Raw genomic sequence first — 13,459 nt, 5'->3', positions numbered from 1 at the left:
GGCTATGTTTCCAATGTATACTATTAAACAGTCCTACTTCATTTAAAAATAGTGCTTCTAAAGCTAAATCTATTTCTTCTAGACTTCGTCAGATTTCTTTGGGTGAATTTGATTTCCAAACATAAGATTTCCAAACATAAGACCTGATTTCCAAACACAAGACCAGTGTGGAAGGATGTAGGCAAAATGTAGATCACAGAGCAGTGGAGACCTGTATTTACATCACAGGGCAATGATGTAGACTCTTACCCTGGAACAATTGTTCTGGATGGGTATCCTGTCTTTGATGATGATTCCTGAGCACCAGATGTGAAGGAAGATATAAATCCCTCATCATGTGCTGAATTTCCCAATGCCCCACCCCTGAGAGAAGAGCACAGACTGACCTCTCTCTGGCTCTATCCTAGGAATGTGGGTATAGTGACCCTTCTGGAGACTGTGCAGAATGATTAAATGCGGCCTCAGGCGGTGTGTGTGCAGGCATGTGTGTGTGTTATATCAGAGAGAAGACTTACAAATTATCAGAGAAAATTAAAAAATAACAATTTAACCTGGGGTGATGGTTAAAGTCAGGGAGAGTTGTTATTTTGAAACTGCCCTTTTAAACGTTTGATATGCCGGAGACACTAATAATAACATTTTGCCAAACATGCGAAGTTGCGGGAATGAGAAAGGAGAAGCTGGTGTTAATGGGCTGATGATGTGAACTAAAGACAGAAGGAAAGGAAAAGACTTTCCTAAATATGCACGCACTGGGTAATTACCCTCCATTAATATGAAGATGTACTGGACTCCGAGGAGATGGCCATGTCTTACAATATTTATGCCTCCAGTGTCTCTCTTCTAATATGTTCAACAAATAAAAAAGATACCAGATTCATGGATGGGTAAACCTCGAGCTGGAAGAGATGGCTATTTTGTTTGACCCATGTATTTTACCAATGAGGAGATGGTGTAGGTCCAGAAACAGTTAAGGAATATATTTGAGATGCTCCGTGATCGAGACTTTAAGGAAATTCCTCCCAAATATCTTGAAGTTCCATGTTTGTCAGAGATGGTTACATAAAAAAGAGTGACTTAAACTGAATAACCTGTTGTCTTAGTAGAAGTTTGTTGGGTTTCCATGGAGACCTCCTTTGGCTGGCTTAAGCAGAAATGGGGAATTATTGGAAGGAAGCTGAGAGACATTGTCCAGAATTGCCCCGAACCGAAGGAAACGCTGAGCAAACAGAGCTGCAGTGGGAAGGAAACTGGGTGGCCTCTGGACAGTCCAGCTCATGGATCTCCTGCTGCTGCTGCCTCAGCCCTGCTCCCTGGCCACTCCTCTGCCTCTGATCCAGATGTAAGACTTCACAAGGCTGGCCTCACCTTGAGCATGGTCTGCTCACATGGGCCTTGCTGACCAACCCTCCCAACTCTCCCTCTCCTGTGACCCTGTCTTTTCTTCACTGTATGTACCATCACCTACCAGTCTTCCATTTACATGTCTGCCTTTGGAGATTTTCAGATACTGATGCCCAGGCCTAAGCCCCAAAGATTCTGACATACCTGATCTGGGCACTTATTTTTTAAAGCCCCCACATTGTGTTCTAAGGCGCAGACAAGGTTATTAAGAATCATGGCCTTAATGCATTTCTAGACCAAAGACAGAGTGCTCTAACCTGTCTTTGTTGCCCTAACCACTGCTGCTGAAAATATGCTTAAAAGAATTAAGGATCATTAAGGAATAGTGAGGGAGGTACTTGTATATAACCATACTGGAATGAAATTGACAAGAGCCCTCTCCTCCTGAGTGCCTGCTAGGTGGTCCTTCACAGTGGCCTTACTACAGTGGCAATATTCTCATTTTCCAAATGACTGAACGGAGACTGAGGGGTTGAAGAACGTCCCAAGGTCGACCAGTAGCTTGGGATCCAAGCTCAGCCTGTACCCACAGTTCTTGGACAAAGGCGACCATTACGCTGAGACCGCGGAGATCCTGAGGGCCTCTGTCCTGTGTTCCCCTCTGGGACCACACAGGGGCGGTGGTGAGGATCCTCCACCCGTTTCAAGGTTCAAACAGCCAACCATGACCCATCTCTGACAGGACGGCGGCTGAGTGTTGGGATACGTTGTCAAGGGAGAACACATCTTTAGTAAAAATGCTGGGCAAGAAAGAGGATCTCAGTTATTGCAAGAAAAGCAGAACATGCTGGGCGTTCAAGGCTCATTAACGGAAATGTGAAGAATGTGAGTGAGGGAGAGCCTGAACCTAAAAGTAGTTTAGTTCAAAGAAGAGAAATAAGTCGTCGGGGTGGGGTGGGCGGGATGAAATTTTGAATTTTGTCTTTTTTAGGAAATTGAGATGTTGTGTAGTGTTTGGTGAGAAGAATGGGAAACATAAATATGAATGGTCTGTTGATATAGTCCTTGTCATAAAAGTAACAGAATAGAAGAGACTTCACTGGAGAGCCTAGACAGCCAGCCTCCCCTCTGACTGGGTGATTTGGAAATGGACTGCTTTTAACACCCAGGAATGGACAACAGGCTTCTGAGGGTTCTTGAAGAAAGAATCTGTAATCCTTTTGGGTTTAACCATTAGGCAAATTTAGCTTCCTGGTTTCAGAAAGAGAAAACACACCCACAAAAAGAAAAACCCAGGCCCGTGGGAACAAGTAACTTCCTCCTCCTGGGGCTGCTTGAAAACCCTAATCTGCCTGTCATGAGTCCCTTTCCTGCTCAGCATGATGCTGGTTGGGGAGGCATCCAAGAGGCAACGGGAGTGAGGAGAGAGAGCGTGCCAGCTTGGATAAGTAACTGAATACACTTTGGCTGAGAGGTGGGTTTGGAACGCGGTTCTCAAGGCAAAGAAACTGGTGAGAGGCACCCTTCTAACTCTGCGTGCTGCTGGGGGAATGAAGGACGTGAGTGACTGCTGAGTGCCCCCTCTTTGCTCCCCTGCCTCTTCTGCCCTTTCGTCTAACACATCTTGAGGCCGAAAAATCGAATTCTTCATTCTTACTTGCTTGGTGACAAAATCCAAGAAGAGCCAAGGCCAAGTGAAAAAGAAATATCCGCAAACACAGGACTCATTTTCCTGCCAAATATGTCAGTGTGTGCTGTTAAGTCCAGTAAAGCGGTTTAGCAGGTTAATTGGGGGGAGCCCCGTGTGAGCTGGGGAAAGGTCTGCAGTCGGGGCCACTTAGATTTCAGTAAAGCACACGGAGGGTAAGAATTGAGGTGGAGATGAGGGGGTTCATTAGAAGTTATCTGGGGTACTGTGGAAGTTGGAGTGGCTTTAGTTGTGAGTGGAATCCACACTCAGGAAGACTCCTTAGCAATTTTTATTTAACAATTTTGTTTGTGCCAAAGGTTGCAGGAGGTGTTCTTTGCTTAAGTATGATAATGTCACTATAATCTGGCCCTCCTTGTTTTAGGGGACAGGGAGGGAAAACGGGAAGTAACACATTGTTTACTTGTTTTGGGAGGAGCATTCAACAGATGCTATTTCGTTTAATCCTCACAGCAACCCTTGAAGGAGGAATATTATTTACATTTTATAGATGAATAAAGTGAAAATGAATTTTAAAATTGAGTAACTTGGGGCTCCTGGGAGGCTCAGTGGGTTAAAGCCTCTGCCTTCAGCCCAGGTCATGATCCCAGGGTCCTGGGATCAAGCCCCGCATTGGGCTCTCTGCTCAGCAGGGAGCCTGCTTCCTCCTCTCTCTCTGCCTGCCTCTCTGCCTACTTGTGATCTGTCCATCAAATAAATAAGTAAAATCTTTAAAAAAAAAATTGAGTAACTTGCTGATGTTTATATGGCTATTAATAAATAGAGGAAACAGATTGGACCCAGGTTTCCTCATCCCAAAGCCCTTTGCTACTTCACTTCAGAAAAATTCTTTTTTTAATGGAGACATTTACAGTCCAAATTCTTTGAATGGTCACAGACTCCCAGTTAATGAGAGCTTTTTGGTTGTTTTCACGGTCTAGATAGGTCTGAAACTGGAACGGTTTGGGGGACTAACATTTACTGATCACCTGTTAAAAACTAAAAAAGTACCGGTAATTAGTCTTACTTAGATCACTGCTTCTGATTGGGATTTCTAAGTTCAGCTTTCATTCAGAAAATGGTGTTTTATTGATGATTCAGTAACTGGGTAGTGGTTCTGTGTGAGTTTGGGTGGTGGAAGCAAGGTGTCTACAGAAAGACAGAATATGGAGTTTCTGCCCTCAAGGAGTTTCTAGTCTAGCAAGGAGGGCTCTACACACAGTCACAGACTGGCAATTGAAGAGTTAGGTAACAATATCAAATAGTTATAAGAGATGTCTTGGGGCTTGCGCCTAAGTTCCAAACTGATTATAGAGAGAAGCAGTCAGAGGAAGAGAAGGATGTGTTCTGAGGGGATCAGGCAAGATGGGGTGTGAGTTAGGGTTTGGAGGGTACACAGGATTTGCGCATATGGGTAAGAGCCAAGATGCCAATCAAGGCAGGCTCAGGCTGCCATGCCAATGCATACCTGTGTCCTTCAGGGGCCAATGCATACCTGTGTCCTTCAGGGGCCAATACATACCTGTGTCCATCAGGAGCCTTCTGTCGGGAGTAACACAAGTGCTGGCAAGGTGGACCATTGCCAGGCTGTGGGGGGCCGCGTGGCAAGTTAAATATTTGAGATTTATCTTAAGGTGTTGGCAGTGGGGCTGATGGCAGTATTCGAGGCGATGGTGTACCACCAGTAACTGTAAACCCACATGTAACATTTGTTGAGTGTTTGTTCTGTGGGGTGCTCTATTCAACAAATGAACATTTATAGAATACTTCCAAGTGCCCAGCCCTGTTCTCTGTTCTGGCAATATGCCAGTGTCCAGAATTAATAAAAATCCCTGCTCTCCCAAGAGGAGAGACAGACAGATGATAAAATAGATCTTGTAATCTGAATTCTTGTAATGATGCTGCAGAGAAACGGAAATGGGGAAGTGGGCAGGGTGGGGATGACTGATAGGACATCGCCATTGTAAAACTGCAGATAGGTACTAACTCATTGAAATGGTGAACTGTTAGAAGGTGGTCTGAGGAACGTTGACTAGAGAGGGACTCAAAGATGACGTCATTTGCAAAGATGAGCGGGCAGTAGGGGAAGGACTGCTGTAGGGACTAGTCAGGAGGCGACTGCAATGATCAAGACGAGTTTTCCCTAAAATGCTATGATGTTAGTAATTAACATCATGTAGGTTTTTGTAGAGAAAGAAAACTCATGTAGGAAAAACCACCGCAATACACGGTTTTTCTGATCCACGCCTTTTCCTAAGCTTTGAAACCAAGCACAATGTATATTGCAGAAGGGTCAGGGCTTGGTGGGGAGTTGTTTCTGCTGCATAAAGTGTGACATGGAGGTCACAAAGATGACAGAGGTTCTGAGCCTGGGTGAGTAGGATGCATAGAAAAAGGAGATTTCATTAAGGAAAATGGAAATTCAACAGAATATCTGTCGTGCTGTTTCCACGATTTGAAAATTTATGAGATTAATTGGGGCATCCTCTGGTGTATTCAAACTAAGAGTCAGTGGCTTCTCCTTATAACGGGGTAGGCTAGATGAAGTTAAGGTGGTGGGTTCCGGTGCCAGGAGACCTGGCCTCTCCTCCCTGGGGTGCCTGGCCAGCCGCCCCACCCTCAGCTGTCTTTCTGCCTCGCTGCTCAGCCCGACGACACCCACCTAGTCTGAATTAACCTGCCATCTGCTGCTGCTCACATTTTAAAGATTCCTGACCCTGACTGATGGTAATTTTTACATGTCCATCCTAGAGCAGAAGAAACACCCCAGAGTTCCATTTGTTGGGTTGTTGGGTCTAAAGAACTTAATACATATTTGTTGTAACAACTTAGTACCATTTGAAAAAATAGTACACACACTGAAAGCAAAAAATATTATTTTTATGTTATTCTTAAACACAAGTGTATGCTCATTTTAGATGTATATACCTATGTCGTGCAGTCTCTCAAGTTTTGGAAATATATTTGGACACCACCACCCTTATTTTCTGTTCCATGTTTATCTTCATATTTCTGTTCCATGTGATACTTCCTTTTTATCACAGTAACCACAGAAAACCCTGTTTCACACAGATACAAAGTTGTTGAAAGGAATACAGTACAATCTAGTGTTGAAAGTGAACTACCTTGAGCTATTAGCTCTCCTGGTGTCCAACAGATGTCATTATGTTTCCCTTGAAAATTTGAAGTATCCCCAGGCACCCCTTGAGTTTGCTAATGCACCCTGGGTGCTTTGGCACCCAGTTTGGGAACTGTGGTACAGACCTGTTCTCTAGCATCTCTTTATCTTTTCCCCACCCTTATGACACTTCTTGGCCATACCCATTTTTTAAAAAAGTAACTTTATTGTTTTTAAGATTTTGTTTATTTATTTGAGAGAGAGAGAGAGACAGAATGAGAGAGAGAGCATGAGAGGAGAGGTCAGTGGGAGAAGCAGACTCCCCGCCGAGCAGGGATCCCGATGTGGGACTCCATCCTGGGACTCCAGGATCATGACCTGAGCCGAAGGCAGTCGCTTAACCAACTGAGCCACCCCAGTGCCCAAGAAAGTAACTTTAGACTCAGCCATGGCCTCATCTCCTCTTTTTCACTTGCAGACTCCAGGCGTGAGCTTCAAGTCACTCTCTCAAGTCCATTCCTGGTATCTTACATCACACTTGATAAGTCATTGCTTTGTCTTCAAGTTTAGTCCAAGGAATGGTTTCCAGTTCTTCTTCCTCACATCTTTTGTAAATAAAATCATGACCTTGTGACCTCTGGTTTTCTGGCTTAGAATCATGGCTTTGAATCAATTATTTTAACCATGATTCATAAAAGCCTGGCTTTGAACCATCATACTTTATTGACCACAGGCTCACATGGGTGCCAGACCATAGGGAAGATGGGCTTCCAGTACCTTTAGCTCTCTTGAAAACATTGAGGGTCCACCACAATGCCATGGGGATGAATACCATTACCAGTCCATTCCTATCTGAGGAAACTGAGGCAGGCTGACATCAAGGCATTGCAGCAGGACAGAACATCATATGGGTGTTGCTTGTCTCCCAGGTAATGAGAAAGCCCCAGAGGTCACTCTGGGTAGAGGTAACTAGTACAAATGAATGGCTCACCATGTTTGATTTTTAATTTTACAGCTTTATTTTTATAAAAGTAGAACTCTGTAGTGTTTTTTTTTTTTAAAGATTTTTTTTATTTGTCAGAGAGAGAGATCAAGCACAAGCCAGGGGAGTGGCAGACAGAGGGAGAAGCACACTCCCTGCTGAGCAAGGAGCCGGATGCGGAACTCCATCCCAGGACCCTGGGATCATGACCTGCGGCAGAGGGTAGATGCTTAACCTACTGAGCCACCCAGGTGTCCCCACAGTAGTTTTTTTTTTTTTTTATTAAGATGTTTATTAATTTATTTTAGAGAGAGAGCACACATGAGTGGGCGTGGAAGAGGGGCAGAGGGAGAGAGAAAATAGTAAGCAGACTCCCCATTGAGCGTGGAGCCCTATGAGGGGCTCGATCCCACAACCCTGAGATCATGACCTCAGCAGAAATCAAAAGTTGATGCTTAACTGACTGCGCCACTCAGGCAGCACAACACTAGCTTTTTGTAGACATTCTGTCAATGCAGAAAGAGAAGATTAAAAACTGACCAACCATAGAAGTGTTAAAGTGTTTTTAGTTCTATTTTAATTTGATTTTAATATTCTTTTCAAACTTTTTTCTATATATGAAATCGTAATGTATATAACACCAGTCTTGCCTTTTTAAAAAGTTACATTATAAACATTTTTTTTTTTTTTTTAGTTTAGGTACATAATTCTTTAGCTATCCTAAAAAAATTCTGAAATCACTATCAAGGTAATACTTGCACATAATTTGAAAACCAAAACGGCTAAAAAGCTTTAACAAAAAACAGCAGACTTCTACCCCACCTTCCTAACATCCCCGATCAAGTTTTACTGGATAGATCCAACCACTTTCTTGTCCTCAATTTCAGTGGCTCTGTAATAGTCCCTTAAATGGACCACATCATTTATGTACCTGCTACCTGGCCCATTTTTACTTTTTTGACTTAACTGAACTATCATTTGACAGTGATTCTTCAGGATTACTAATTGCTGATAAAATCCTGTTCGCTGCGCAAATGTATATGGGTAAACTCATAACATATGTACATACATTATCATATGTACTTTGCCCTGCCATTTTTATAAGCCTAACTCAGTTTCACCTTTCATTTATCATCACTGGCCATAGGCATGTTGTTAGGATTCGCGGCTTTTTATTAAACATTATCAGAGTTCCCATCTTTTACCAGTTATTTTCCCAAGTTAATGTAGGTGTTTAGGAATTCAGCTGAGAAGATTTAAAGAAATTCTATTACATTTTACACCATACTTATTAAGCAGGTAACAGCCTGCCCTTGGTAATTGAGGAAAAGTTTGGGGTGTTAGGAAGGAGCATAGTATATGGATATGTGCACATTTTCTCAACTAGACTTCCAAATTTGAAGGCAATCATCTTTTCAAAATTCAGGATCTGTTTTCTGAAATACTGACTCAAAATGGTACCTGTTCTGTTACAATATACTTAACAAATTAATAGATTACTTTTTTCAGACAGTTTTAGACTTACAGAGTGGTTTATGGAATGGAAAGTACAGAGACTTTCCCATATATCACTCACCACTCCCCAGCTTCCCCAAATTATGAACATCTTGCATTTGCGAGGTATGTTTATTACAAATAATGAGCCAATATTGATACATTGTTATTAATGAAAGTCTAGTTTTCATTCGGTTCGTTCTCTGTGTTGTGTATTCTGTGGGTTTTGACCAATACCTAATGACATGTATCCATCATTACAGCACTGTATGGCATAGTTCACTGCCCTAAAAATCCCCTGTGCTCCACCTAGTTATTCCTTCCTCCCTCTTAACTCTGGGTAAGCACTGATCTTCCCGTTTCTAGTAAACAGTGCTGTTTTGCCTTTTTCAGAATGTCATATAGCTGCAATCATGCAATATGTAGCCTTTTCAGATTGGCTTCTTTCATGTATCAATATGCATTTACCATTTCTCCATGTCTTTTTGTAGTTTGATGGTCCATTTCTTTTAATTTATGAGTAATATTTTCTGCATGGACGTACCATCGTTTCTCTTTGCATCACACCTGCTTGGCAGTTGTGAATAAAATTGCTATAAACATCCATGTGCAATTTCTTGTGTGAACTTAAGTTTTCAATTCATTTGGGTAAATGCAAAGAAATACAATTACTGAATCATATGTTAAGAGAAAATTTTTAGTTTTGTAAATGGTCGTACCATTTTACATTCCCCCAGCTGTGAGTGAGAGTTCCTGTTACTTCACATCTTCAACAGCATTTGTTGTTGTCAGTGTTTTGGATTTTTGCCATTTGAATAGGTGTGTGTTGGTACATATCATTATTGTTTTAATTTGCAATTCCTTCATGATGTGTGGTGTTTAGCATCTTTTCAGATGCTTATTGACTATATCTGCTTCAGTCCTGTCTATTCAGATCATTTGCACATTTTTAAATTGGATTTTTGTTTTCTTATTGTTGAGTTTTAAGAGTTTTTGTAACTTTTGGCTACCAGTTCTTTGTTTGCATTTTGCAAAGATTTCCTCCCAGTCTGTAGTTTGCCTTTTTATTTTCTCCAGTGTCTTTTACAGAGCAGAAGTTTTAAATTTAAAGAAATCCAACTTACCATTTTTTTTTTCATGGATTGCGCTTTGGGTGTTGTATCTAAAAGTCATCACCAAACCCAAGGTCATCTAGGTTTTCTCCTGTGTTACCGTCTAAGGAGTCTGATGCTTTCGCATTTTACATTTAGTTCTGTTATTCATGTTGAGCTAATTTTTGTAAAAGATTTAAGATCTGGGTGTAGGTTAATTTCTTTTTCATGCAGATGTCCAGTTGTTCAACACCATTTTCTGAAAAGATTCATTTCTCCATTGAATTGTATGTGCCCCTCTGTTAAAGATCAGTTGACCATTTATCTGTAGGTCTAGATCTGGACTCTCTATTCTGTTCACAGTAAACTTTTTTTTTTTTTTAATTTTATTTATTTATTTGATAGAGAGAGATCACAAGTAGATGGAGAGGCAGGCAGAGGGAGAGAGAGAGATGGAAGCAGGCTCTCTGCTGAGCAGAGAGCCCGATGCGGGACTCGATCCCAGGACCCTGAGATCATGACCTGAGCCGAAGGCAGTGGCTTAACCCAGTGAGCCACCCAGGCGCCCTGTTCACAGTAAACTTTTAAAGGAAGTTTTGTGTTAACTTCAGTGAAAATAAAATACATTTTAATAAGAGGGGGGTAGGTAGAATAGGTCATTCTTATTGTTCTAGCTTTATCTCATGAGACTAGTTTCCATTGAAGTACAGAATCAGGCCAGTGATTTTCTTGTAAAAAGTTTCTGGGTCACTTCCAACAAACTCCACATCTGTGTGTGTATGTCTTTGTCTGTGTGTATAGGCCGGGTGACAGACGTGAACTGCACAAGATTTCTGGGGATGCCCTTGAAGTTTTATAATGGGTTGTTAAACCTGTCTTGCACTGTTGACTAACAAAGCATTTTGTTCTACCTCAATCTATAACAGAAAATATACTTAAGGTCATTGCCAGTAATTAAAACATCTGATTTCCTGTCCATGTAGCTTTCATTGGGGGACATTTGGCAATGTCTGGAGACATTTTTGGTTCTCGCCGGTTGTGAGGAGGCGGGGAAGAAGGGTGTTACTAGCTTCTTGGGTAGAGGCCAAGGATGTGGAGAACTGCCCTACAGTGTACAGGACAGACCCCACGACAAATAATTTTCTGGGCTCAAAATGTCAGTCGTGCCGAGGTTGAGAAATTCTACTGAAGAGTACCTGATTTATTTATATCTGTGGCATGTTTTCTTTGCATTAACCTCTAGAAAACCTACATTTTTGTAGATATACAGTTGTACCAAAACTTAATGGCTCATTTTTACTTTTTTACTTTTAATGGTGTGCTGTAGCATTCAGCTGCCTTCAGATGTCTTGGGCTTAGTTTCACTTTTTTCTGATTTCACAGTAGCCTGCATTATGCCTACATAATGCCTACATAGCCTGCATAGTAGCCTACATAAAGCTGCCTTAAGTCTGAAACTGGAATATAAATACGTAATTTTATATAATTTTGAGTATATGTGGCAGAATTCTTGACCACAGAAATCTGATGCTAGATACAAAGTCGATGTTTATACTGCTTCTTAGTTGGTTGTACATACATAATTCAGACTCTGCTTCTCATTTCCTCTTCTGGTCCTTTAAATGACACGTTTGATACATAAGTTTCTATGATACATAAGTTTCCATTAGCTCATCTTGTTTTCAGTGTGTTCCCTTTTATTGTTAAGAGAAACAAAACCAAAAACCCCATTGTTTCAGCAATCCCCGTTGCCTTCCTTTGTGTGAAATTGCTCAACTAAGAGTTATGCAAATCGGGATGAGCCGTGTAAGTGAGACTTCTTACTGCACATTGATCCAGGGGAATGTCACCAGTCTCTGGTGTATTTGCCATCCGCCACGCACTGGTCATAAGAGGATCAGGACCCAGGCATTTCTGACCACTCAGCCCCTTGCTTGCTTCCCTACAGCCTTATCAGCTTCCTTTTCTGCACCTCACCTCATTCCAGCCACAAGACCTTTGCATGGCCTCCAGCTCCTTTCTCGGAGACCTCCCAACTTTGCTAGAAGTCAAAGAGAATTGCTTCTTCTGTTCACATGGGGGCCTGAGTGGCTGTCACCTCTTGAGACACCTGAAAGGGCCCTTGCTGTCTCTTCAGGGCCCACTTAAGTGCATCTCCTGGACGTTGAGCAGTTTTCTTTATGTCTAGTAAAAATCTTCATGATTGACAGTTTATTTCTGTTTGAATTCTTAGCAAAGACTGTGACTCCAGCTGCAACCTCTCCAAATTTTCAGAGTTTGAAAGATCTTAGGCCATGGGTTCAGATTCTCTTGTTTGTTCAGTTGTTTATTTCCTATGCTGTACTTTTCATCCTTGTGGCTTGTGCAAATTATAATTCGAATTTTGTACCTTTTAACCTTCTTCACTTATTTTGCCTATCCCCTAACCCCCCCCTCCTCTGCTAACCACCAGTTTTCTGAATTTATGAGTCTGTATCTGTTTGTTCATTTGTTTTATATTTTAGAATCCAGATGTAAGTGAAATCATATGGTATTCGTCTTTCTGTCTGACTTACTTCACTTAACATAATACCTTCTAGGTCCATCTATGCTGTTGCGAATAGCAAGGTCTCATTCTTTTTTATGGCTGGGTAATATTCCTGTGTGTGTGTGTGTGTGTGTGTGTGTACACACCACTTCTTTATCCATTTATCCACTGATGGACATTTCAGTTGCTTTCATATCTTGGCTGTTGTAAATAATGAAGCAGTAAAAACAGAGGGGTGCATGTATCTTTTTGAATTAGTGTTTTCATTTTCTTTGGGTAAATATCCAGAAGAGGAATTGTTGGATCATATGGTATTTCTATTTTAAATTATTTGAGGAATTTCCATACTGTTTTCCACAGTGGCTCCACAAATTTACATTCTACCAATAGTACACAAGCATTCCTTTTTCTCAACATCCTCACCAACACTTGTTATTTCTTGCATGTTTTATTTTAGCCATTCTGAATGGTATAAGGTGATATCTCGTTCGGGTTCTGATTTCTATTCCCCTGATATCATGAGTGATGTTGAGCATCTTTTCATGTGTCTGTTGTTAGCCATCTGGGTGTCTTCTTTGGAAAAATGTCTAGTCCCCTGCCCATTTTTAAATCAAATTGTTTATTTTTTTGGTGTTGAGTTGTAGGAATTCTTTATATATTTTGGATATTAAACCCTCACTGGATATATCATTTACAAATACTTCTCCCATTCAGTAGGTTGCCTTTTCATTCTGTTGATGATTTCTTTCACTGTACCAAAACTTTTTAGCTTTGTGTAGTCCCAATTATTTATTTTTGCTTTTGTTTCACTTCCTTGGAAAGACAGAAAAATAATGCTAATTCTGATGTCCAAGAGTTTATTGTCTATGTTTTCTCAGAGAAGTTTTGTGAGGTTTCAAGTCTTATATTTAGGTCTCTAATTCATTTTTAGTTTGTTTTTGTGCATGATGTAAGAAAGGGGTCCAATTTTATTCTTCTGCACATAGTTGTCCAGTTTTCCCAGCAGCATTTGTTGAAGAGACTGTATTTTCTTCATTGTATTTTCTTGCCTTCTTTATCATAGATAAATTGACCTTATAAGCATGGGTTTATTTCTGGGCTCTCTGCTCTGTTCCATTGACCTATGTGTATTTTGTTTTAAATTTCTAAAAAATGTTTTCCATTTTGGCACAAGTTTATATATGTACATATATTACATATTATAGATGTATAATAA

At 41.0% G+C, this 13,459-nt stretch overlaps 1 protein-coding gene across 2 annotated transcripts in view; it reads left to right on the top strand.

Moving 5' to 3' along the window:
• The first annotated feature begins 2,671 nt into the window (after positions 1 to 2,671).
• LYN (LYN proto-oncogene, Src family tyrosine kinase) overlaps positions 2,672 to 13,459 on the top strand; it is an 85,730-nt gene continuing 74,942 nt past the window's right edge. The window contains exon 1 of one of the 2 annotated variants that reach the window (XM_044245576.1): positions 2,672 to 2,818. The gene's annotated coding sequence lies outside the window, so the exon portion shown is untranslated. Of the gene's footprint in view, positions 2,856 to 13,459 lie in introns of both variants that reach the window. The other variant, XM_044245575.1, reaches the window with a different exon arrangement.

The sequence above is a fragment of the Neovison vison genome, chromosome 4 (assembly GCF_020171115.1).
Source record: "Neovison vison isolate M4711 chromosome 4, ASM_NN_V1, whole genome shotgun sequence".
NCBI classification, from domain to species: domain Eukaryota; kingdom Metazoa; phylum Chordata; class Mammalia; order Carnivora; family Mustelidae; genus Neogale; species Neogale vison.
Note: the sequence above shows the minus strand (reverse complement) of the source record. Positions and strands in the feature narration are given on the sequence as shown.